This window comes from Diceros bicornis, chromosome 27, assembly GCF_020826845.1.
Source record: "Diceros bicornis minor isolate mBicDic1 chromosome 27, mDicBic1.mat.cur, whole genome shotgun sequence".
Taxonomy (NCBI): Eukaryota; Metazoa; Chordata; class Mammalia; order Perissodactyla; family Rhinocerotidae; genus Diceros; species Diceros bicornis.
In genome coordinates, this window is record NC_080766.1 from 7,521,928 (window position 1) to 7,544,689 (window position 22,762).

The following is a 22,762-nucleotide window of genomic DNA, read 5'->3' on the forward strand; positions in this document are numbered from 1 at the left end:
ACAGCCATGTGTTTTCTCCTAAGGGTATTTCTATTTTAACTTTCTATAAGCCAAGATCCCTTTTGAATTGCATACTATTTAAAAAATGTCAATGCCCTGTAACGATATTTTTAAAATTTTGTTGAACTGTTAGTTTCTCTTTTTAAAAACATTTAGAAAGACATGATGATAATAATGTTCATTTTATTGAGAAAAATTGACAACTATCAGTAACATTTTGTTGTTGTTGTTTTGTTTTTGCATTCTTACAAAACTTGTTCTGGATGACAAAAATTCTCTCCTTGACCAAACTCTACTCAGGGTCGCATGCACTGCTTTTGGACTTCTGTGTTGTTCTCTGCATTGCCCAATTTTTGCAAGAATCCTGCTAAGTCTGTTTAGCCAGAATCTCTCATCCTCCATATCTCACCCTCAATATCTAATCGAGATACTCATCCTCCACCATCCCCCAGGTGGTGTCTGCTCATTCAGTTCTGCCTTTGGCAAGAATCCTCAGCAGAATCCCCTCTTACCTCTGATATTTCCTCTTCATAATTTTCCTTTCATTGACCTCCACCCTGCTCCTTGGATGTAAATTCCCACTTCCCTGTGCGTAAGTGGGGAAGAGTTCAATATGTCTTCTCCACTGAAAGGCTCCATTGCAGTGGTCCCTACACCGATTACCAGGCCCACCTTGAATAATGTCTGCTTTGCCATCCTCAACAAGTGGCATGAATATTTTTTGTCTTTAGTGGGAGAAATTGATTTGTATTACTTAGTGATCAAGTGGAATAAATGCTCAGACTGGCAAATACAAGGAAGTGAAGACCCAAGGTTGCTTGGCTTATATGGATAATGATCTATATGGAAAACATATGAAAATGTATAAAAGGTTTCATAGAGGATAAATCAAAGACTGTTCAACTAGCTTTGTAGGACCGACTCCCATGGGAGATGGTATCTAACGAAGCTCTGGGCTGTGGGTGCTGCCCCCATGCATGCCTCATGATTTCACTGCCCCTACCTCACACTTTGTACTCACCTGTTCTAGTTCCTACTTTCTCTGCTCAGGTTGTTACCTGCTAGCCTAGATCACCTCCACTGAGGTGGCAGAGAGCAACACTGGGCAGGTAGTCTAGAAAGAGTCAGACTTTTTATATCATGCCAACAGGTACACAGAGTGTGTGTGTATGTACGTGTGTGTGTGCCTGTTAAGCCATTGGCTGTTATGAAAGGAAAAAATGCCACTGTCTCTCATTAGAATTATATGTGGTGGGGCCGGCCCCGTGGCTTAGTGGTTAAGTGCCCTGGCTCTGCTGCTGGTGGCCTGGGTTCGGATCCTGGGCGCGCACCGACACACCGCTTCTCCGGCCATGCTGAGGCCACGTCCCACATACAGCAACTAGAAGGATGTGTAACTATGACATGCAACTATCTATTGGGGCTTTGGGGGAAAAGAAGGAGGAGGATTGGCAATAGATGTTAGCTCAGGGCTGATCTTCCTCACAAAAAAAAAAAAAGAATTATACGTGGCATTTCAGGGGTCCTGCTTTTTGCCTATTTCTCCTTCCAATCACAATTTTTTTTCTGTTTCTACTTTTATACGCTCTTCTTTCTCAAAAATCACCTTCTCATAATTATTCTGTCTTGCATTTCCTTCCCCTTCCTCCTTCCTCCTTTTGTCTCCTCCAGCATCCCTTTATATGTGCCCTTTTTCTTGCCTCACCCAAAGCCCAGACTGTCTTACCACTTTCCAATAATGCCACAGCATGTGAAAAGTGTTTCATGGGTTTGAATATTGTATACACACCATACATCTGCTGTATGTAGCACAGCTCCTAATACCCCTGGGAGCACAGTTGTTTTGTTTTGTTTTTGTTTTTTACCAAATTCTGTCATATTAAAAGGAAAAACAATATCATCAATCATAGGAAGCCAACTTGCCTACCTTTGCAGCTGCATGACAAAAATATCTCTGGGCACATCTTTTATTTGTACCTACCCAGGTACCACAGGCAATCCCAAAAAGTCTACTAAGCATTTTTTCAGTTTGGTTTGTTTTTCAGCCTCTGTTTTAGGTATTCTTTTCCTTTATCCACCTTAGTTGGCCAGTGTTCTCCAGATTATTATTTACATTCAATGATGGAATGATTAAATTCTTTCTAGAAAATTCTTTTTGTGACCTCAACTCTATATTTGCATAATGAAACTTCTTTATTTACCTGCGGAATAAAAAATCCAGGGCTCTTTTCCTTTCACACACATGGGGCGATCTGGTTATTAGTGTTTGGAGTTGGCAGTGAGACTTGAAAGTGGCTTTATGAGACAGGAGGTGTAAGAGTGGATGCTCTTCTCTCCAGATAACCCTTTGCCTTCCCTCTTCCTGGCTGACAATTCAAAAGTTTAACCCTTTAATATAACTAGAATCTAAATGCCTCATGTCGATGGATTTTGGAAAAGCCTGTTAGTTTGTTATCACACAGACATCCACACACATGTGTGTATATGTGTACATGTGTAAAATAAGAAGAGGAGAGGACAGGACAGGACAGGGACTAAAACGTTCCCTGCGATATCTTCCATTTGCCTGTCCAGATCCACGTGCCACACTCTACCCTTCTCCTCCAGCTTCTGCCCTGGGAGGCTGACCTACAGGATAGATTTTCTTGCTCTGGCTTCTGCTTAAGTTAGGCAAGTGCAGACCCCTTTTAGGAGATCAGAGGACAGAAGGAGAGAGAGGTCAGAATCTCACTTCCTGTAGGGTCCCATCAAGCTGCCTCGGTCTCGCCTTTGAAAGTGGACCTCTCTGCACTGCTCTGCCTTTCCTATCTTGGAAATCATCATCTCCTCTTGCATCTTCAGGCTGAAGTTTGGTAATTACTTCCTGGTTACCAACCAGGGGGTGGTGCACTGTACCTTGTGATTTTCCTATACCCTGCCCACTCTTTTGTTAATAGTTTCTTTGTTAAAATCTCTTCAAATTATCTTAAGTTGAATGTTTCTTGCTGGGACCCTGAGGGATTTATTCCATCTAAAAATTATTTCTGAGAAAAGTTACTCTAGATGTTAGTCCTTATAAAGACTCTACACATTTACCAAATGACCTTGATTAGTGCTAGTTCTGAATACTTCTAAAAGCCACCTGATAGAATCTTTACAAACATAGCAATAAAAGCAAACAGAATTTAACATGGACTTAGTCATAACATATGCCTTCATAATTGCAAGAGTTGGCTGTCAAGTTTTTAAAAGATCCTTTAAGAAATATATTAAGTGGTTACCTTGTGTAGATTTTGAATAGTAAATGGATATGTGAGGCTTGCACTAAAATGTCCAATGCCTGCCTCAAATCGAAAAGTGCTGCCATATCTCAAACAACTTAAATAGATGTGAAGATGTGCTCTGGGAAAATCATGTTAAGTGACGCCAGTGGCTCTGGTGACGGCAAGACTCTGATGACAAAGATACATGTGAGAACTTTGAATAAAACATCCACGAAGGGGCCGGCCTGGTGGCCTAGTGGTTAAGTTTGCACGCTCTGCTTCAGTGGCCCGGGATTCGCGGGTTCAGATCCTGGGCACACCCCTATACACAGCCTATCAAGTCATGCTGTGGTGGCATCTCACATACAAAAAGTGGAGGAAGACTAGCACAGATGTTAGCTGAGGGCAAATCTTCCTCAAAAAAACACAAAACCAAGAAAAATTCCATGAAATATGAGAATAGAAATAAAGTACCATTTCTCAATTTATGGATTTTATAAAATCTACTAATTTAAATATGTGTATTATTAAATTTATAAATAAATACTGTAAGATGACATTTAACTATGCCAAGATCATCTTTAAGAGTTTGTTCAAAATCGTGAAAACATTTGAAAAATATTTTCCATTGGAAAAATGAAGCTCAATTTACAACTGTTTCACTTATGATCAGGCACACGCATTTCTTTTCCTCCTCAAACATACTGCCTCAATGTGTTTGAGACTCATAGACTAGGGTTAGGGTTAAGGTTAGGGTTAGAGGTTAGGATTAGGGTTGAGGGTGAGGGTTAGGGGTTGAGGTTAGGGTGAGGGTGAGGGTTAGGGGTTAGGGTGAGGGTTAGGGGTTGGGGTTAGGGTGAGGGTTAGGGGTTGGTGTTAGGGTGAGGGTAAGGGTTAGGGGTTGGTGTTAGGGTGAGGGTGAGGGTTAGGGGTTAGGGTGAGGGTGAGGGTGTTAGGGGTTGGTGTTAGGGTGAGGATGAGGGTTAGGGGTTTGGGTTAGGGTGAGGGCTAGGGGTTGGTGTTAGGTTGAGGATGAGGGTTAGGGGTTGGGGTTAGGGTGAGGGTTAGGGGTTGGGGTTAGGGTGAGGGTGAGGGTTAGGGGTGATGGTGAGGGTGAGGGGTAGGGGTTAGGGGTTAGGGGTTAGGGTTAGGGTGAGGGTTTGGGGTTAGGGTGAGGGGTAGGGGTTAGGGTGAGGGTGAGGGTTAGGGGTTAAGGTGAGGGTTAGGGGTTGGGGTTAGTGTGAGGGTCAGGGTTAGGGGTGAGGGGTCAGGGTGAGGGTAAGGGTTAGATGCCCTTCCTTGACGACTGCCACTGTCCTTGTCTTGCCTCAGCTCTAGGGTTTCTCCTCAGCTGATGACTCCCCAGGCTTTATCAGCTCCAACTTAAACCTACATTCTCTCATTCCTGTTCTAAAGACTCCTGGTTAATTACTTTTTAAAAAGATCTATTGCATTTATTTTAGTTAATATTGAATTCCTCTCTTCTCTGAATTCCATATCCAATACTTATATCTAATTTTCTAATGAGTCTTCTAAGAAAGAGAGTTATGAGTGTTTACTTTTCATGAATCAAGTTCTTATGAAGCTTACTAAATTATAAGATATGGTAAATAGTGTCACATTTGAAGTTCTATTTGTGCCCCCATGGACAGGCACACTGGAGCATGGAGGAGCCTAGCTTAGTGAATTAGTTGATAAAATAAACTTCAAATTTTTTCTTTCAGTGTCAGAGCAACATCAGAAGTCCGAAATTCTAATTATCTTGCACCATGGCATTTGACATTTTTTCTTTCGTAAAATAGCTTAATAAAACCTTAAAATGGGTTTAATAAAATTGCTTTATTAAACTATAAAACTGTCCAACTAAAGAATTTAGTTTTTCTTACCACTGGAAAAGGAGATAATAAAAATGCTTTTCTCATCTTATTTTCCATATGTATTTCACGTGTATTTAAAGAACATAAAAATTAAATATTAGATATATTTCCCATAATGCCTGGTGCTGTAACTCACAGTATTCTTCAGTGAATCACAGACATTTCAAACATGGCAAGAAATCAAGAGGAAGAGTGTTTGGTGTTCACTCCTGCGAGCTCTAAAAATTTAGCTTTGTTCCCAAGTTGCCAAATGCAGGATTAAAGACAGAAAGATAAATAGGAAATTTTAGAAAGGTTGGGGGATGACCTCAGAAAATTAAGTAGCAGAGAAAACACCATTCACATTTCAGAAAATGCTAACTGGGCATCAAAATAAACTCATTCAAGATGAAAACACGTCCCAAATGATGTGGAGTTGGCAAGAAAATTACTAGACATTTTCAGCAAAATGAAAATGTATGATCAAGGTTGAACTTTTGATATTAAGTGGAAATGGAATAGAAAAAGTATCTTCAGATAGTTCAACAGACTTCTCAGAGGAGGGCTTATAATGGTTCTCAATGTTCATATCTAACGGAGAATAACAAGAGTCACACATGGGAAAAATCCTATCACCTTAAAGGAACAGGTTTGCACTTGACTCCTCATCATTAGCAAACAGAAAACAGAACAGTTATATATTACTAAAGCAAAAGAAACTAACACCATAAAGAGAGCAAACAAACAATAGCAACAACAATAAAAAATTTATAGCAAATGTATCTCTAATCCTTCTAACTAAGCAAACAAACAAAAATGATTTAAGAAGAAGTAAATATTAGACTTGAAATGGAAAAAAAGAATGGTAAAATCAGGTAGACATATTTAATTTATTTCAATCCCAAATGGATTCCTGGACATCTGCAAATGACAATATTCTCGGCTTAGTGACAGTGGTTTTGCTACCACGTGCGTCTTCTCCCCTGTGCGTAGTCACACGGCATAAATACACAAAACACGTCCGTCCTTTTACCTACTGCACAGACCGTCCTGCTAGCACTTTTTCTATGTAATGTACCACAACTGTTCTAAGATACAGATATATCCTAAACTGTGTCTATTTTAGAACAGGTAATACCCTCTTTTTAGATTGGCAATATGTAACAAAATTGACCTGCACTTCATCAAAGCATTTAATAATGTGGAGATAAGTAGGAAAAAAATAAGTTATACTAGGAAAGTGGAGATATCAGAAAAATAATTATCATGCAAATTATTTTCATAACAATGAAGCCCATACAATTCTATTTCTTCTAGGATTGTAACAAAGATGAAACGAGATAATGGTTGAAAAGCCTCTGCACTTAGTAAGTGCTCAGTTAGAGTTCACTGTTATTTTCAGTATTGTTATTCTTGGTCTTATATTTACAGCACATCTTGGGCTGCCTGCCTTCATCCAGGCGCATGGCTTGAATGTTTTCATAATTCATTTATTCAAGAGACATACAGTGAACACCTATGGATTACCAGGCACTGTATTAGGGACTATAAAGTTCTTACAGTTGATGACGATAAGGGGACCCGTAAATAAAGACAATGAAGGGTGGCAGTGTTATGAGAGAGGCACGTACATTGCCCCACATATAGGAACAGCCCCCAGATGGGATGGGAGGAGAGCAGCTGTGGAAAGAGTGAGTCCCGGGCAGGGAAGGCTTGTCAGACAAAGTGAAACTGAGCCACATGGGGTATGACTCACACAATCTCTCTCTCCCCTGGTCTTCTCCATCCCATTTGCATCTAGAGCCCTGATATTATTAGACTCAGATAAGGGAGCATTCAGCTGGAGTAGATACAGTCGGAGTTCTGCACAAACACAGATACCCATCAGAAACCTGGGTAGAGAAACAAATTGACTAGAAAGGAGAGACAAGGACAATTTAGGCTATTTTGTCTGCTTCAGTTTCTTTTGGCAATGCTGTGTGCTTAGTTTTTTTAATGGTTGTCTAGACATAAGTGAGATAAAGTTGATTATAAGAAGAATATAAATGAGATTTTTAGTGCTTTTATTTTACAAGCTAACAATATTGAGACGTATTAAGAGCGGTATGACAAGAGAAAGGCTTTGATGTGTAGAAAAGGAATATTCCTGAAAGTTTCATACAGAAAAAAATCTACAAAAAGAGTTCTCTTTTTCCACTTATGGAGTTATGCTTCAACAGAAAAAGAAAAAAAAGTTCTCAATTTATAAAACAATTTCATATACATGAATTTTTAAAAACACATTGAAAAGATATTCAATATTATAGCAAAATGTTAAAAATTAATAATATTCCCTTAATTCAAATGCTATTACATCTTAAGGAGGAAACTCATTTATATCAGCTTTTTAATATATCCATTGCTGTGCCTCTTTACACTGGGCCCACACTACCTGTCCTTTCCATAGAATGTCATCCTAGAGTACATAACCTATTAGAAAACTTTTCCTCATAATAGGTAATATATAAAAACAAACAAGAAACTGATTATGCTAGCAATTTTGATGATCTCAAGACAGTGGTTAAATATTTGTGGAACTAACAGGGTCCAAAGTCTTCATAAATTTGCAAAGTTTTCATTGTATTTAAAACAATGAAAAAGTCTGCATATCACATCTGGGACCATTGAGTTATATTTTTTATTGCACTGCTGCCACCATATGTATTTAATATCCTTTGTTTCAGTTTTAAGGCACTAGAACATCACAGAAGACTAAAAGTTTGGGGTTAATCCTATGACCCTCATCCTCTCCTTTCCACTGATGTCGCCTTCACTTTCTCCAGCACTTATCAATCTCACTATTTCCTACAAGTGTCATATTCTCCTTCCGTTTTAAATGGAGGAAGGACAATTCATTTCTACTAATATACAAACATTTAAAGAAGTATGAAGTAGAAAAGTATTTGTCATGCAATATAAAGATTTGGGTTTCAGGAATGTATTAACTATTTATTCATAAATGATCCTAAAATTACGTAATATTTTTTAGTCGCACATTCCTCATCTATAAAGCTACTATCTCACAACGTTGACTAAAGGATAATTTTTTAAATCTAAGTGAAAATGCTTGGTAAACATTTGAGGGTCAGGTATAGGATGTTGTTTGTAGTACTTCTGGTAGTCATTGTAATATGGTGGCATAGTTTCAAAATATTATTACATTTCTTTCTTGTATTTTCTGATCCACTTAGGTCTCCTCTTCACCCTGCCCCACCCTCCTAAATCAGGCAGTAGTTAGGCTATTCAGTATCACAATAAAGGAAAAATACCTGTTCAAAAATTAGAGAAAAATGAAGTTTTCCTGGTTTTCAGATTTTAAAAGTCTAGGCCTTAGGAGAAAAAATTTGTATTTAAAAAAAAGATTTAGGGAGCTGGCCTGGTGGCATAACAGTAAAGTTTGCACGCTCCACTTCAGTGGCCCGGGGTTCGCAGGTTCGGGTCCTGGGTGCGCACCGATGCACTGCTTGTCAGGCCATGCTGTGGCAGTGACCCATATAAAGTAGAGGAAGATGGGCACAGATGTTAACCCAGGGCCAATCTTCTTCAGCAAAAAGAGCAGGATTGGCAGATGTTAGCTCAGGGCTAATCTGGCTAATCTTCCTCACCAAAAAAAAAAAAAAAAAAAGATTTGGAAAGAAACATGATAGAAATGGAGTGAGGAGATAGGACACATCCACAGGAGAAAATTCTGTGAGTAGGATAGAGATTGGAAGTCAGGGGGCTGGTCACCCTCTGAGTCACAAGAAGAAACAGAAGCTTCAGATGGTTCTGAGGGATCCTTGAGCAATTCTGCCTGAGCAGCTCCTGGGGCTGCGACAAGCAGCCCTTCGGAGTTTCTGTGGTCCCTGCCTGCTCAGAGCTGCAGGATGGAACCACAGGCCTGAGAGGGGTGAGGAAAATGCAGAGATGGGGAAAGGGAGAGAATGAAGGGGGTGTGAAGGGGGAGGGAAGGCACATGGCAAAAGGAGAGCACAAAATGATATTTTGTTGAATTTAGAAAAATTCAAGTTACATTGTACTCTTGTCTTTATGATTAGAATCATGATGTTACGATAAGAATTCTCCTTATTTTCACTTCTAAAATACTTTGTTTTACATGAGGAGCTAGAGAACAAGACACAGGGTTCCCGCAAATATCCATCAGTTTTATTTATATAATAAAATAATCCTAATTATCAACTGGTATATTTCTAGAAACTGGAAATAAGCAGAAAGGAATTCTAAATAGCTGTAATACCTGTCAAGAAACCCAAGCAATTTCCACCTCTGTTGCCTCTGATGGTGCCACTGGATTGCCATGAAATGATCTGTGTTGGTAATGATGTCCTAGTTACAATTTGGGGAAGTTTTCCATCAAAGTGGTTAAAATAAAAATATCTTGTGCTTGGAAAAAAGTACTAATAATTCAGGAAGTTTATTTCATTTGATCATTGTATTTTCCTGACACACATCCCCTGTATTTGCTAATTGACAGTGAATGTTGTGATCATTTCGTTGTGTTGGAGCCAGGCAGGGTAAACTTGGGGGTGGGCTTTGATTCCAACAGAAAAATAAACAGAACATGGAGAAATGGAGAAAGAAAAATAAGTGAAAGAAACAAAGATTAACAATGGAGGAATCTCAGAAAGAAACTATTTGACTATCCAATTTTATTTCACACTCAGGATTACTTTCATGTAAAATAATTTATATAAATTTTCCATCATTTGTTATTACAGCTAATCCTGTGTAACACAAAATCAGCTAGTGTCAAGCAGCAATAAATGTATAATTGAGCAGATAAATAATTTATAGTTCAATTTCTTTTTTTTTTTTTTTTTTTTGTGAGGAGATCAGCCCTGTGCTAACATCCGCCAATCCTCCTCTTTTTTTCGCCGAGGAAGACGGCCCTGGGCTAACATCCGTGCCCATCCTCCTCCACTTTATATGGGACGCCGCCACAGCATGGCTTGCCAAAGCAGTGCGTCGGTGCGCGCCCAGGATCCGAACCAGCGAACCCCGGGCCGCAGCAGCGGAGCGCGCGCACCCAACCGCTTGCGCCACCGGGCCGGCCCCTATAGTTCAATTTCTTAATCTTTGAATATAAAACTCTCTGACATCAGTTTTAAAGATTATATTAAATTAAATTAGAAAAAAAATGTACCTACTAAGTTCTCAGAACTCTATCAAATGATATTGTCTTTCTGAAATAACTTTGGGGAAAAAAAGGGATATTTAAAATATTTATTTAAGAGAAGAATATGTTGAATAACCACTCTTTATTTTCAGAAAGTTCAGAAGTGCATAGAGGAATTCCAGTTAAATAATTATATCAACTAGTCAAGAAGATTTCAGAAGCAAGAATGTAATAATATTTAGCTATCAAGTTGGACAAAATACTTTTTCTAAAGTGATTATATCTGATGCTGGCTAAGATTCAGGGAAGTAGAAACTCTTGTATTTGTGAATTTGTATTGGTAATAATGTGAATCTTATATGGAAGTAATCTGGAGTAAGGTAAAAGAAAATTTTACAAATCACTGTGTCATTTAACCTAGCAGCCTAACTTCTGGGTACTCATCCCACAGAAATAAAAGAGTCAGAGTACAACAACACATCTAAAATTTGTTTATTGAAGCACCTTATATGATGGGGGCAGGTAGGAAGGAAAAAACATAAATTTCCCCATGAGTTGGGAAATATTTTGGATTATTCATATTATGCAGTTGTATAATATCATGAATATTATATATATATTGCATTATACATATACATAGATAGCTATGAATGATGTCTGTAATATACATCAATTAGCTATTTACTTAAGCTGGGGAGATAGGATATAAACTAGCAACCGTTCCAGATATACTTGTACATTATTTCTTGTAGTCTTCCTCATCTCAGTTAATGGGAAGGACATTCCTCCCGTGGCATAAGCTAAAGGCTTGTGGACACCCTTGACTGTTCTTTCCCTTGCATTCTGCCTCCAAACTATCAGAAAATTCCACTGGCTATTCTTTCAAATCAAATGCAATTTCTTCTCACCAACTCCATGCTAGCACATGATAAAAGCCACCATTATCTTTCTTGTAATATTACATTAACATCTGCACTCCCCAATACAGCAGCCAGAATTATCTTTTAAATGCATAAAGCCGATCATGTCAATCCTCTGCTGGAAATCCTCCAGTGCTTTCTCACTGCACTCAGTGGAAAAGCTGAGTCCATGAGATGGCCTACAAGGCCCTGTGCAACCAGGTCCTGTTACCCATGAATTCATCTGACGCCTCCCCACCTCTGACTTCCTTTCTTTCCTGCCTCAGTGGCCTCCACCCACTCCTGACCCCTTGCTCTTTCTTTAGCATGCAAGTACACTCCTGCCTCAGGCCTTCAGCCCTGGGCTTATTCCTCACTCATAGTACTCTTCCCCCCAGGTTCTCATGGCCTGCTCCCTCACCACTGTCAGTTTGTCTAAACGTCTCTTTCTCAATAGGGCCTTACCCTGACTACTTCATTGTAAAAGCAATCCCCCCACCTCCAGGCATGTCCCAACCCCATTCTCTGTGTTTTCCTCATAGTACTAATCACCCTCAAAGGTTAACTACAGTGTTTCCTTGTTTTGCTACATTGTTGTTTGTCTTCCCCCATGAGGATATAGGCTCTGTGAGAATAGGGATGTCATCTCTTTTGTTGGATGTCTACACCAATGAAATGGAAGCACCCAAACAGATCTTGGCCTACAGTAGATGCCTCATAACTGGTTTACCAGTTAATGAGTTAAGTACGGAATTTAAGTTATTTAAAAATATTATTGTATTAATATTTTTTAAAAATTATGTCCTGTGTCTTAAAGCATCTCTTCTCTTCTTAAATTGTTCTCAAACTCATACCTGGAATGTTTTAATAAATGCTTTTGAATCTCTTTTCAGATGATTTTAATCTTTGTGTTTAAATTGCTTCTACTCTCATGCTGCCTCGTTGTGCTATTCAGTGTATGAATTCCTGTGTCTGACTTTGTGAGAATAAGACTTGTAGAACATTCCACTAAATACAAGGGAGGTTGTGAATTCCTTTTATACCAGGATCAATAACTATCTGAATTGGACAGACTAAATTAGCCACAGGCTGGCTTGGAGGCAGGAGGATAGATGGACAGCTTCTGTGAGTCTCTTGTAGTTCTATACAAAGAGTTTGTTAAAGTTTCAATAAGAAAAAAGGCACTAAAATGCAAGGTAAACATTCTGCTTTAAAGTGATAGAGACAAATGGCCTTCTACCACACAGACCTTTTCAGAGATGGTATAGATCATCTGCATTATGTTTTTGTGTTGCCCATGAAAAGGATGTGTGGAGAAAGGCACTACTTGAAATTCAGTTCCAATATCATGTTGGCTGAAAAGCTGTGCTTCTTAGTAAATCCAACCAAATACACTGACATTTTCAGAGTGCATCTGATACATTTCAATAATTAATTCTTAAGTCAAGAAAGAGTCAAGAAATCAGATGAAGCAGCACAGTAGGCTGGACATTGCCAGCGGGAAGGGAAAAAAAATCAGCCACAGGCAGAGCCTTTTCAAGCTGAACAGAGGTCAGTGGGAGACCACCGGGAACAGGGATGAAGCTCCGGAGGGTTTTATTATTATTTACATAAACCACTCAGAGGGTAATGCGAGCTGCTCAGGCCATAACTTTGCAGAAATTTGTAGACTCAGAAAAAGAAAAATGCATTCACAAAGTAGAAAGAACTAAACCAGTGAAGTATGGATATAACAACTAGTCGGAGGAGAAAAACGGCAGATGAAAATATATTCTCTTTTAAAGAAAACAGATCGTAGAATGACGGGGCTGGGACTGGAGCAGTGCTCCGGAAAGCCTCCATCTGCAGTTTTATCCGTGTTCTGTAGCCTGCCTCTGTCTGTGGGTCAGGGGGGTCGCAGGATTGCCCACTGAAACACTAAAATTATACCAGTAGTTGAGTAATTTTTAATGTGAGAAAGATAAAATTTCAAATAGAAGATTTCAGACATGCCATAACTGCTGCTGAGAGAAACTACCATTGTTGCAAAGGATCTGTTTTGCAAACATATTTTTCATGATGTCTCAGGTTATGTTTTTATTCCTGCTCCTAAATAATTACTGTCTAGAATACTATCAATAAAAACTGCAATGAAAATAAAATTTATAATTTAAGTCATTGATAGTTAATGTAAAAATATCAATTCAACTTAATTTATCATCTATTTCTTAAGGGTTTATCATGTGCTTCTTAGCAAATACAACAAGATCCTTATATTCAGTCACCTACTGAGAATATTTCATTATGGTGGCTTTCAATACAAGGTCCCAGGAAAAGTTAACATATGTAGAAAGATACGGATGCATAACATCCATAGCATGCTTGATCAGGTGAAATTCACCCACTGAAAGGAAAAGAACACCTCCACAGAACACCTCAACCTGGCACTGGAACCACTAGATGACACTATCATAATGCTAGTTCTGATCAATGGCCAAAGCCTCTAACAAGGAAAATAAAATAACAATATACGTATTTTAAAATTCATGAAAATGTCAGTGTGTGTTCTTATATTCTATAATCAGGTAATGGGAAATGAGAAAGTGTCAGATACCGAAGCCCTTTATGTTCCTTGCTGCTAGACCAGTGCTTACACATAACAGGTAGTCAACTTCCTGGAAAAACATGTATCTTGTATCCCTCAAGGACTTCTAAAGAAGTAATAATTTGAAAAACAAGTGTTTTGAATTTAGAAATTCACCACATGATTCCTTATAATTCGAATGATTTATGAAATAGTAGTTTCCAATTGTATCTGTGAGCCACAGGATGACTTTTGAAGGAAAGTAAATTATACGTACTTTAGTTCCAATTTTGTTTTCTAAGTGAGTGAAAGAGTAAAATATACAACTCAAGTAAGTGGAGTAACAAAGACATTTGATTTTTAAGTCTCAATTTGAATAATATAAGGTTGTAGTGGCACAGATAGGGAATTTTCCAAACGTGAGATAATTTGATATTTGGCAACCAAATAGTAAGAGTCACTATTTTTTTCTCCTGGGGAAAATAAATTATCTAAGACAGAAGAAAGTGTCTTTGCATTAATGCACTTAACAATTATAGAGAGATTTCAAAAATATAAACAGGGCAGCTACTGGCTGAACTTATATCTTCTTATACTGAAATAGAAGATGATATGTAAACATCTTGGATGCTCAGTTCAAGGGGTTGAAGAATTCCAACCTCTTCTTTGCCTAAGGCTCTATTAATTCCTATGACAGGACTGAACAAAGCATATATCATAATCCAATTAGATCCTGTTAACTGATACTAGGTATCTCAGTGAGTGGATATTCGAGAGGCACAAAGAAACCCAAGAGTGCCCTGTGTAGAAAGGGGAAGGAGAACTCTTGTCCTGGTCAAGAATTACTGATGCCTGCTTGGACTATTCTGGAAAAAGCTGGTGAGTATATAATTGAGCTCTGAATGTAAAGAATATGATTTAAAAGTGAACATACACATCACTATCAGATGTCAGAGATTAATCAGAACTGAAGAGCTGCTACTGAGAGCCAGAAGGAAATTGGCTCCGAATACTTTGTGGTAGGGCTGTGGGGGCAAATTCCTCGCGTAGGAGAAAAAAAATTAATGGAAGGCAGCTAGCTGATGCGGTAGGGACTTGAAACTCTTGAATATGGATGTGAATTGGTACCATAATTTGAAAAAACTAGGGAATCTGGTGGTCAACTGCTATACTGATACAAGAAGAAGATAATTAGGGCCTCGTATTCCTTATAACTGCAAGAAGGAAAAATGGGAAAAAAAGAAGAGAGTAAAAAGATGGTGCAATTGGTAATGATAACATAAATACCAAAGTGGAGCAAAAATTAAAGTCAAATAACAAACCTGAGGAATAGTCACTGTGGACTGAAGTAATGGTCACTTAAGCAAACCTGGAATCAGTGCCGACAAGTGTGAGTTCTTTGATCTCCACGCTGTCAGGAAAGCTCGTTGTACCTGATCTATTACTGAAGCTATTGGACCAAATGCTACTGCAGCTCTCATCAGGACAAGGCGTGCAAACAGGGCACGCAGTTCATCAACTGGAAGAGTGAAACATGCTATGAGATAAAGTGAGTGGCAATAGCACACTGTATCTACAGATATCGAAAGCATACACAGACTAGTTTACCAATGAAATGTTACCAACTTGGTCATCCATTCCAACTAGAATGTATATGCAATTAATTTCTTTCTTTTAAGTTGTCTGACTCTGAGATTAACTGCATTTGGCTACTCTTTAATATCTAAAACCATTTTTCATATCAGATCTGTTACTCAGGTAAAACTATCTGATTAAACTAAATCCTTTTGCAAGAGTAAGGCTTAATGTTTTCACATCAGAGATCACATCTGCCCTTTACATATGACTCTCAACTGAAAAACAATTAATTGTTTTGAACGCAGACTGGGGGTGTCATATGTCACAGGATTTGATAATAAGAATTCACATTTTTAAATTTTGATTTTCTGACGTGTCTTTGTTGTTTTTAAAATTACCAATAATAGATTGTCTCATGAGGTAGCTAATATCTTTTATTCATATTCAGATAATTGTTTAAATTTTATCTATTTCCAGTGTTTTCTCTCCTGTAACTATAAATGCTTTGATATTTAAAATTAAAATAGTTTTATCTCTTTCAAAATAAGTGCACTCATTGTGTTCCCCACAATGAATGCAACTTGTGTTTTATATGTATTTTCAATAATTTTATTGTCATCTTATTCATTTCCCAGCCACTGTATTATTTCCCCTTAAATTACTTTTTTCTCTTCTTCAATTATACGTCCAAGTTAATTTCAGACTTGTCATTTATATTTGCACAAACTACTGATGAAGCTGAGACAGTTATGTAATTTTACAAGAAAACAAATCCTGTCTAATTTGTTCAAACTTGGCTAACATAAAATATATCTTATTGTATTCATCTCTCTACCAGTTTTAGAAGTGGTAATATGATTGACATCTTAAAACTCACTGCCATACTCCAATTTACTTTAAGATGACAGTTTCCTCTGAGGCTACAGAGAACTTTTCAACAACAAAAGCAGCATGACTCTATCCCCTCAAGTTTGTTTTGGTATGTAGATCAGTACCAGTCCAAGTTTAATAATAGAATATATAAACTGATAAAGCAAACTTCCATTCCATTTTGCTATTACAAAGTCTATGATAAATGGGATAATCTATGACAAAATTGTGATACTTATTTTCTTGAGGTAATTTCTTGCAAAAATCATATGTAGTCTTTTTTAATTAGATTCTAAACATATATTCATTTCTGCTGCTACGTACAATTTACTTTAAATCATTGAGACTGATATGTCTGTTAAGATTTTAGATTTGATTTCAGGATATAAAATACACCATCACTATTTTTGACTAGCGAATTATACATAAATTCAATAAATATTTTGGAAATGAATGGATGAATAATTAAATATGAATGAATTAACATGTCACTAAATGCATTTCTAGTTGATAGGTTTTAAAATGGAAAAATTGCAGCTTATAAGAAATGCTTTCTTTCAGTACATCTTACTAGACTATGAGTATGCGTGTTTACTTTTGTTTTATTTTAAGGAATCTCCTGAATATGACTCGGACTTTTTAAAACGTGGTTTCTCCCAACTTATCTGCTTTATTTTTAAAAAAATAAAGGAAAAAAAACAAGAGGTGAGGTGAATTATGATTACTGAACTAGCTATAGAAGAAATACTCATCAAACATATATTTTGCTCTAATAAATATGGGGTCAAATTATCATGCTGAAATGACCTCATGGCCATGCCAGATGTATTAAATAACACTTGAGCATGAACAATTCCAAGGCATTTGTTAACACTTCCCAAAAGGCTTATAAGGAGCTTTAAAATCTCTCTCTCTCCCCTTCTCTCTCTCTCTCTCTCTCTCTCTCTCTCTCTCTATCTATAGCAATATCTAGATATGTATAGATATCTATAGCTATATTTCACCTAAATCTAAATTTATCCCTCACTTTTATAAGGAAGAATCTATTTGATGCATGAAGAGTAACATTTTATTTGCAGATAAGCAAATTTCCAGTTTTCAATGAGTCAAACATCAGATTACATAGAAAGATCTAACTCTATTTCTAGGGCAAGCTGTATCCTGACATACACAGATATTAGCTCCCTATTTCCCAGTTTCCATTTGAATTTGCTATCACAAACTAGTTGCATACGCCATTGTAAATATATATTGCTGAGATTCCCAAACTCTGATTAGGTAGCCGAGAGATTTGACAGTCTTTCCCAAGATGACTTCTGGCTGAGGTGGAAGATAACTACTTACTGAATTATTTGGTGATTGTTCAAGCCAAACAGTATTTCTGTCTTGCATCTAGACAGCCTGTTCATTAAGTGAACCCAATTCCCATCAGATAATTATCCCATCTTGGAGAAAACAGATTCCATGGAAACAATTTGGAATCCTATTCTGCCAGTAGGTGGTTTTTATTTGGCCAGAATGAGAAAACACAAAAGTAGTGAGTTAAATTCATGAAACTTTTGAAACTTATGCCACACACATTATTACTGCTTTGATGTCACTAAAATAATTTTGTATTGAATTATAGTCAAGAATCAAATGTATAAGTAACTTTTAATCTGCTGTGTTGAAAATAGAACCAACTAGAGTATACAATGAAGATGAGCAGTTTTTTTTTTTTTTTTTTTTTTTTGTGAGGAGGACCAGCCCTGAGCTAACATCCAATGCCAATCCTTCTCTTTTTTGCTGAGGAAGACTGGCCCTGGGCTAACATCCATGCCCATCCTCCTCCACTTTATATGGGACGCCGCCACAGCATGGCCTAACAAGCGGTGCATCGGTGCGCACCCGGGATCCGAACCGGCGAACCCCGGGCCGCCGCAGCGGAACGTGCGCACTCAACCACTTGCGCCACCGGGCCGGCCCCGAAGATGAGCAGTTTTTTACATGACTTTTAGCATGTTATTCTTGACAAGGTTTTTTTTTAAATATAAAATTTCCTCCCCCTTGAATTATTTAGACATATGAAACTTTCCAATTATTTCAATTATGAGTCAATAATATAAATAAGAATTATTTTAGGAAAAAAGTATATTATCTAATATTTTTTCCAGTAATACAATTTACAATTTTTCTTTTACTTTCACTTCTGTTCCACAGTACAACATAAACATATTTTCTGTGGGCTAACATATTGACACGATCAGGGCTGCTGTTCTAGTTTTCTGACGTCTGGTCTGCAGTTTTTATTACAATGAAGAGAAATGGAGAATAATAAAGTATTTTAAATATTTTATAAATATTTAGAGGCATTTACTTAATTCATGTTTCAGTTTTGGGATTTTTTTCTGCTAAATGTCTCAACTGTATTCTTAAAAGGAAGTTCTGTTCTCACAAATATATTTATTTCTCCCTGATGTTACCAGTAACCCTCTAGGCCAACCCACCATCATTTCTCCCTGGACTACTGCAATTTTCCAGACAATTCAACTTGTCTCTTTGTCATCTATAGTAATCTCTTCTAATTTATTCTACAAGAACACCCAGTAATCTCTTTCAAAGTATAAATGTAAGAATATTCTACCATCCTTATATCTATCCCCTTTTAAAACACTTTAATGGTTTCTCATTGTTCTTAGAATAGAAAAAAAGTCTGTAACAGAACTTTCAAGATACTGTGTGGGATATTGTACACAGAAAACCCTAAAGACTCCACCAAAAACTGTTAGAACGAATAAATGATTTCATTAAAGTTATAAGATACAAAATCAATATACAAAAATTAGTTGTGTTTTTATACACCAACAAACTATCAGAAAGAAAAAGGTAAAAAAAAATCCCATTTACAATTGCATTTAAAAGAATAAAATACAAATAAATTTAACCAAGGAGGTGAAAGACCTGTACACTGAAAACTATAAGACATTGATGAAATAAATTGAAGAGGACACAAATAAATAGAAAGATATTCTGTATTCATGGATTGGAAGAATTAATAGTTACGCATCACTTAATGACGAAGATACATTCTGAGAAATGTGTCTAAGTAATTTCATTGTTGTGTGAACATCACAGAGTGTACTTACACAAACCTAGGTGGTATAGCCTACTACACACATAAGCTATATGGCACTAATCTTATGGGGCCACCGTTATATATGCAGTTCATCGTTGACCGAAATGTGGTTATGCAATGCATGACTGTATTGTTAAAATGTCCATATTACCCAAAGTGATCTACAGATTCAATGCAATCCCTAAATTCCAATGGCATTTTTCTCAGAAATTGAACAAACAATCCAAAAATTTCTATGGAACCACAAAAGCCCAAACAGCCAAAGTAATCTTGCAAAAGAAGAACAAAGCTAGAAGCCTCACTCTTCCTGATTACAAAGCAATGGTAATCAAAAGAGTATGGTTTGGCATAAGAACAGACACGTAGATAAATGGAACAGAATAGAGACCCTAGAAATAAACTCACATGTATATGGTCAATTAATTTTCGATAAAAGTGCCAAGAATATACAATGGGGAAAGTATAGTCTCTTCAATAAATGGTGCTGAGAAAACTGGACAGCCACATGCAAAAGAATGAAACCAGAGCACTATGTTACACCATACACAAAAATCAACTCCAGATGCCAGACTTGAACATAAGACCTGAAACCATAGGACTTCTAGAAGAAAGCACAGAGGGTAAACTCTTTAACATTGGTCTTGGCAATAAATTTTTGGATTTGACATCCACTCCCATTTTAAACCCTGGCTCCCTATGATTCCTCCACGGGAACTATAACGGTTTTCTTTTAGTTGCCTGCTGCCATTCCTTTGACCTGGGAAGTTCTTCCCTCTCTTCTTCGTCCACTTTGTTCTGACTAGTTCTTCAGCTTTCTCCTTACCGTCACTTCCTCCAAGATTTCCTCATAGTCTTTTTTTTTTTTTTTTTTGAGGAAGATCAGCCCTGAGCTAACATCCATGCCAATCCTCCTCTTTTTGCTGAGGAAGACCGGCCCTGAGCTAACATCTATTGCCAATCCTCCTCATTTTTTTTTCCCCTAAATCCCCAGTAGATAGTTGTATATTATAGTTGCACATCCTTCTAGTTGCTGTATGTGGGACGCCACCTCAGCATGGCCTGACAAGCGGTGCGACAGTGTGCGCCCGGGATCCAAACCTGGGCCACCAGTAGCAAAGTACACGCACTTAACTGCTAAGCCACGGGGCCGGCCCCCTTCATAGTCTTTCTTTACTAAGATAAATATAGCTGTAATTGGATCTCATTGTACCATCATGCCATTGTTTCACAGCAACAAATCTTCATTCCTACAGGTGAATATTTGACTAATCTCTATATTTTATACTAAATGGCAATTACCAGGGTCCCAATTGATTCCACATTGCTAAATCCAAAGGCAAATTCTCAGTTCTCATCTATCAAGAACACTTACAGTCAGTTGAACATGAATTCCTTTTTGAAAACACTTTATTTACTTATTTTTGATTCTTCTCTGACTTTGATTATACCTCATCATCTATTTGATCTCTTTAAGGACTGAGTACCTGAAAACTCAGTCCTAAAGTTTTTGTTTTCTTCTCTAACTACACTCATGCCTTACATAAGCTCGCTCAATCTCATAGATTTACATCCTATCCATAGACAATAATTTCCAGATCTTTTATCTACAGTGCAGAATCTTCTCCTGCATTTCATATTTACATAGCCAACTTCTACTTGTCATTTTCACTTGGGTGCTTAACAGGATTTCCAACTTCACATATTCAAAACTAGCTCCCATTATTTTACCATGTTCCTCCCAAAGTCGTCCCCATCTTGTAAACGTAACTTTGTCCTTCCACTTTTTCAGGCAAAAACAAATAAAACGTTGTAATCATCCTACAATTTGCCCTATGTTTCACGTCCCACTTCTGGTCAGCAATTCTACTAGATATGACTGCAAAAGACCACTTCTCACCACCTCCATTGCTACAGCTCGGGTCCTTCTGCCACCACCTTCTGTCCCCTGGTTTCAGGTGTGCACTAACATCTCTCACTGCAGTCTGTTTTCACCACAACATCCAAAGTAATCCTCTTAAACCAAATCAGCACATGTCTCTCTTCTGCTCAAACCTCCAGCGGCTTTCCATCTCACTTGGAGCAAAACAAAAATCCTCACATGACTTGGATCCTCATTCCCTCTATGACTTTCTCTCTTATTACTGTCCCAGGGCTCAGGCTCTTCTAGCCCCTCAGGGCTGCTGAATGTCCCTTGAATCAGCTATATCCTTTACACAGCCGTAAGGCCTTCACACCTACTGATGTGTCCTCCTGGAATGCTTCTCCCAGATATCCACATGGCTTGCTCCCTTACCATCAATTCTCTCCTTAAATGTTCCCTTTCTCTGGTCTCCCTGTTCAAACTTAGAACCACCTTCCTTCTCTGCTTTGCCCAAGCATTCCCATCTCATCCTTCAGCTTTATATTTTCTTCAAAATACCTATCACATTGGAACACCCTAGAGTGTATAACTTCTTTTTTCACTGACATATTTGCAGCAATCCCTGGCAATGCTGGATGAAGGAGTAAATGAAAGAATGAGTGAGAGACGGCCCTATAGAGTAAAAAAATAAGGAATACATACATTTTTTTCTTTCCATTATGTCTTAGCACAGTATAGACATTCAATAAAAACGTATCAAGTGAAAGAACATGTTTGTTTTACTCCCTTTCCAAGGATGGGCAGTAGGAAAAAGCATAAAAGGGATATCATTACTACAAACTCTTTCCATGCACATGGATCATTAGCATGGGCTCAGAACAGTGGCCACATTTTATTCATCACTAAATATCAAGTTCCTGGCTCTGTGATTATACCTTATTGAGTTAATAACTATTTATAGCTGGATATCAGTTGGCTGTTTTAGAAGTACTTTCTCCTACTCTTTTGATCATTATAACTCTATGACATCAGTCATACTGATATCTTTATCCCTGTTTTACAGATGTGAAGACTGAAAAACAAGCAAATAGCAGAGTACATTCTAGAACCCAGGTACTCTGATAACCTTCCCCAAAGCCCTTACCAGTACAATTTGCTCATGATAAATATTTTATATCTTGCTGTTAAAGGATTTTTTCCACTAAAAATATATACCCATCACTCCATCTTAATTGAAATATAAAGTAGAATTTGTTTTTAGTGTAATTTAACTATTGTCCTTATAACACTTGTTGTGAAAATGCCCCTAAATGCCCAACCATTACACATCAATCACTGTATTTCCCCTTATTATAGACTCTTCCTATTTATAGACGTGTAAGAAGCCACAAACTTTGGGATTTTTTTTGTGTGTGTGTGAGGAAGCTCAGCCCTGAGCTAACATCCTTGCTAATCCTCCTCTTTTTGCTGAGGAAGACTCGCTCTGAGCTAACATCTATTGCCAATCCTCCTCCTTTTTGTTCCCAAAGCCACAGTAGATAGTTGTATGCCATAGTTGCACATCCTTCTAGTTGCTGTATGTGGGACGCGGCCTCAGCGTGGCTGAAGAAGCGGTGTGTCGGT